We start from the raw sequence: 5,127 nt of genomic DNA on the forward strand, positions 1-5,127 counted from the left end.
AAAAACAGATTAGTTGTTATTGTCAGTGATTGTCTTCAGGGATGTCCACTCAACATCTCTGTAATAAGAACGTGAAAGAGTTTCAAAGTGTTGTCACGACATGAGTCTTGATTCAGGGTTGTGATTCACCTGCAAAAAGAAAGCATATCAACTTTGCAAATAAAAGTCTCGGTATACAAATCATATTGCACCCATAGTATCAGGATACATATCGTACTGCGACCCCAGCGTATCATTACACTTCTACTAGCTAGTTTTGGTTTGAATATCCCACTTCCCCCCCCGAGTATTATCCCTGGTCATGCAACATGAAATAATGTTCAAAGTGGTGTTTTAACCAACTCACCAGGGTTTTACTGGAGTCATTATGTTGCATCTACACTCATACAAATTGTGCATGGTTGCAAATAATTACATTGCGAGTCCTGAGGTATGAAAAAGTCCCCTTTAAATTTAAAAAACTAATCCAAATTGTGGATTGCATGTTAAATGTAACTGACATTTCTATTCTGGTTGGAACTTCACTTAAGGTTCGAAATCATTGTTGATTTTATTCAGTCTAGCACTGAAATCCCTATCTATAATAGAATAAAGGCTTCCGCGCTAGTGCAGTGATAGGACGTAGTAGTATGTATGGAAATCAACATGATCCCGTGAGCATGCCTCATGTCGCCAGTCGGGACTCCCATGTCCGTGCCTTGGACCCAACAAGCTGAGAGTCCCTGGGCTAAAAGATAAACCCAGGTAAAGCTGTGACTCTCATTCATTTGAATTACAGTTTATAACAGTTTTTTATGTTGCTGCAGGTTTCAATGATATGAAGTCCCAGCTCAGTGATTACCTGAAGAAGTTTGCTGAAAATGGAAAGGTGGGTTGCATATTGTACAAGATACATGACACACATTCATTTGACAGACTCAGGTTATAATGAAATCAGCTTTCTGTACACAAGTGCAACAACTTACAAGATACAAACTACCCTCTGGGACTCCAGTGGGTGGGAGATCATACTATGGATAGCAGGGTTCAACAAATATGCTACTCAAAAAAAGTTAAGGGCCACATGATTTGTTCATATTACTATAGTTAATCTGTCCTGCCATGATTGATTAACTATAGTAATCTGAAAGGTGACATTAATCAGGATCATTCTAGTTATAATTGAGGTTGTCCGGGTCAAATATACAGGTACCTTAATGTTTGACAGTAATCTACAGTTACCTTAATGTTTGACAGTAATCTACAGTTACCTTAATGTTTGACAGTAATCTACAGTTACCTTAATGTTTGACAGTAATCTACAGTTACCTTAATATTTGACAGTAATCTACAGGTGCTTTAATGTTTGACAGTAATCTACAGGTACTGTTGTGTTTGACAGTAATCTACAGTTACCTTAATGTTTGACAGTTATATACAGGTACCTGAATGTTTGACAGTTATATACAGGTACCTGAATGTTTGACAATAATGTGCAGGTACCATTATGTTTGACAATAATCTACAGTTACTTTAATGTTTGACAGTTATATACAGGTACCTGAATGTTTGACAATAATGTACAGGTACCGTTATGTTTGACAGTAATCTACAGTTACCTGAATGTTTGACAGTTATATACAGTTACCTGAATGTTAGACAGTAATCTACAGGTACCTGAATGTTTGCCAATAATCTACAGGTACTTAATGTTTGACAATAATCTACAGGTACCGTTATGTTTGACATTAATCTACAGGTACCGTTATGTTTGACAGTAATCTCCAGTTACCTTTATGTTTGCCAATAATCTACAGGTACTGAATGTTTGACAATAATTTAAGTGATGTCCTTGAACTTCCTAAGCAATCTGTGAACTTAGGAAATTTTAGACATGTATTTCAACTATTGCAATATTATTTCAAGTGGTTATATATATTATTTTAGCTATTGCAGTGCCCCAATTTTCAACCCATCCCTCAGTTTTCCAGTCTTTTGTATCTCCATTCTATTATGATAAGGATGCTGGAATAACGTGCCACCATAGCCTCGCTTCTGAAATGTCATCACCAACTCCATTGCTCCTATCTCATATTTGGAGAGGCGGTCGGGTGGCCTAGTGGTTAAAGTGTTCGCTCGTCACGCCAAAGACCCAGGTTCAATTCCCGACATCGGTGCAATGTGTGAAGCCCATTTCTGGCGTCCCCCGCTGTGATATTGCTGGAATATTGGTAAAAGCGGCGTAAAACAATACTGACGCTCTTATTTGGCACAGAATGCTTCTTGCTCATGGGAGTAATTTGATTGGACAGTAGTTCTTAGCTCCATGGAGTGTGGCGTTAAACAGGAAACAATCTTAGCTACATGCCATTCAACAGCTTCAAAACAGAGCTGTAGTTGTGAATAGGCCAAGGGTATATATGAAAGTTTCATGGAGACATGCACGGCATGGTCAAGGTTGTTGTCAAGCCAATGGGAGCTAACTCTGTTTTCTGTCCAGGTTGTGAGAGAGGAAGACATCAAGGAGTTCTTCTCCAATATGCAAGCGAGGAAGAGGCAGAAAACAGAGGAGGGCTTTCAGTACAATTGTAAATAAAGACCAACTTCACGATCTAGATTCTGCTGAAAGTCAAGATGACCATGTGATGACCATTGGCTAAGACCATTGAACAAAGAGACATGTATACAGTGTTTGGCCCGGAGACATTGAAGGTGCATTGGACCATGTTGTACTCAGTTGGGATTTTATGTCAGACTCAGTTTGCTCCTTATACAGATTTGTTTTAAGATTTGCTCACTCATAAGATGCCCCCATAGGGTTTCCTAAAAAAACCTTTTATTTTACCTACACAAAATTAAGATTTTACTATGAATTCTGTTTTGAGTTTTACATCTAAAGGAGATGATAATTCATGATTCATTTGGATGAAATTCTATTACTTTACAGTGTTTATCTCAGTATTTTACCCATGCCCTAAATATGAGACTTCTAGTGACGCAGTGTTACCCTTTGGAATATCCATTTTTGAAACAAACACAGTGCTTCCTTAGTCTGGAAACCTGTTCCCTCTGACATTGTTATCTGAAACTGAAACCAGACTTCACTCTGACATAATAAGAGATCTGATAAGAGGGCATATTATGATGTTTTTTTTTAATTTTTATCTTTAATTTTTTATATTTATTATATTGACACAGCTGGCCAAATTATAAATTTGTTGCCTGCGTCAGTTACAAAAATATCTCACAAGGTATATGTAAAATTATTATTAAGTATATATTTAGCAATACCATAAGTTTTAGTTTATGTGCATATGATAATTATTTTATCAATTTGTACACAATGCACCATCTCTCTTGTAATCTAATAATATATGTCGCCTATGTTTTCATTTGAATGTTTGCATTGCTGCAAGTTGTTGAGCATTTTATCGTTACAGTTTCCTCCAACAGATGTTATTGCTGCTGTTTTTTTAGAGTTGGCAATTAGCAAGACTGGTTCTGATTGTTCCTGTTTTTGGAGCTGTTCACTATTATTCAAATTGTTTGTTCTAATGAAGCCTAAGATTTTATGTCTGTTTTTCTGGATCCAAACTTTGAATGATAATACCCCAAAACCATTCAGATTTAGTCATTCATGTGATATTTTTTTAATTCATTAAATCAAAAGAAAAAAAATACTTTGCAAAATAATAAAAAAATTGAAAATCATTTACTGAGGCATTCCAAGAACAATTGAATGTATTGTATTTCAGATTGATCTGTGACTCAATGATCAATGCGAAAGCAAAAATAAATTTTGCGTGTGTTTACTAGTTTTTTTTACGATGAAAAGGTTCTTAACATATATTTTAGTTTCTTTCACATTTTAACAATATTTACAGTATGCTTTTCTATATAGAAACAAACTGAATTGGCCAGTCCTGAGAGTATATTCAAAATTCTGACATTAAAAAAATTACATTCATTTTACATATTATGTGAAATATTAAGGCGTAAGTTACTTCACTGCATTTATGAGAAGTTACCGCTTCAGTCCAATATTTGTCAAATCTACATGTGTAAATTATCAACATGAAATATATTCTACATGAAGCAAATGTTGCAAACGATTAACAGTTGCTGGAGATGTTATCTGTGACCCTGTCTCAATTTCTTTACTGGCTGTTCAGTGTCAACATTCCGTCCTACTGCTGTCGATTCCCCTCTGTATTAAACAAGCAATCTGTCATTTAAAACTTTTCTCCCCTCCCCTCCCCTCCCTCATACAGATTTGGGGGCGGTCGGGAAGGCTAGTGGTTAAAGCGTTAGCTTGTCACACCGAAGACCCAGGTTCGATTCCCGACATGGGTACAATCTGTGAAGCCCATTTCTGGTGTCCCCTGCAGTGATATTGCTGGAATATTGCTAAAAGTGGCCTAAATACATACTCACTCATTCATACAGATTTGATATGATCTTATCTTTTGCAGAATCGATTATTGTGACCCTTGAATTTTGGACTGGACTGTACATGACTTCAATGTTGCTAAATGTTTCATGAAACATATTCATTTAATATTGTTTGTTATTTGAATAATAATTGTCCTAATTGTGACTGTCCCAGTGAGTACTGTGTTGGGGTGAAGTGTAGTGGAGCTTTAAGGGTGAATGTGGACAATAAGTGATAATTTCCGTCATGTTTGAGTCCTGTCAAACTGATGGAGTTGATGTTTTTTTAATGATTGACCTTTTTACTGTTACTATAACACCTTGTACAGATGTTGGGTGTTTTTATGTTCAGTGATGGTGCAAGTGACACATAAATAAAATTTACAGTTACCTGTCGTTTTTGTTATTCAATGCAAATTAATTGTAAGGAATTTTATTTATTTTTTTATTTATTTTTTTGGTGGTTGTTCGGGGGATCTCGAAATGAAAAGTGGGAGTAAATATCTCGCAAGCACTATAAACTTTTTCACATTTTGACAAATTCAAACTGGTGTGCACCACTAAAAACATTTGCATACAATATCTTTAAATAAACTGCTTGCCTGGGGAGGCCGGGTTATCCAACAGGAGTGACAGCATAATCAGATAACATTTAAAAAACACAAATATTTGTAGGACGAGAGTGGCCTAAGGTCTGTGAACTTGCTGATTGAGATC

At 36.1% G+C, this 5,127-nt stretch overlaps 1 long non-coding RNA gene across 1 annotated transcript; it reads left to right on the top strand.

Moving 5' to 3' along the window:
• The first annotated feature begins 26 nt into the window (after positions 1-26).
• Positions 27-4,800, top strand: LOC125372022. Its single transcript, XR_007217952.1, has 2 exons — positions 27-868; positions 2,480-4,800. It is a non-coding gene; the product is annotated as an uncharacterized LOC125372022 (long non-coding RNA).
• The last annotated feature ends 327 nt before the right edge of the window (positions 4,801-5,127 follow it).

Source organism: Haliotis rufescens, unplaced genomic scaffold (genome assembly GCF_023055435.1).
Source record: "Haliotis rufescens isolate VD_foot unplaced genomic scaffold, xgHalRufe1.0.p SCAF_334, whole genome shotgun sequence".
In the NCBI taxonomy this organism is placed as follows: Eukaryota; Metazoa; Mollusca; class Gastropoda; order Lepetellida; family Haliotidae; genus Haliotis; species Haliotis rufescens.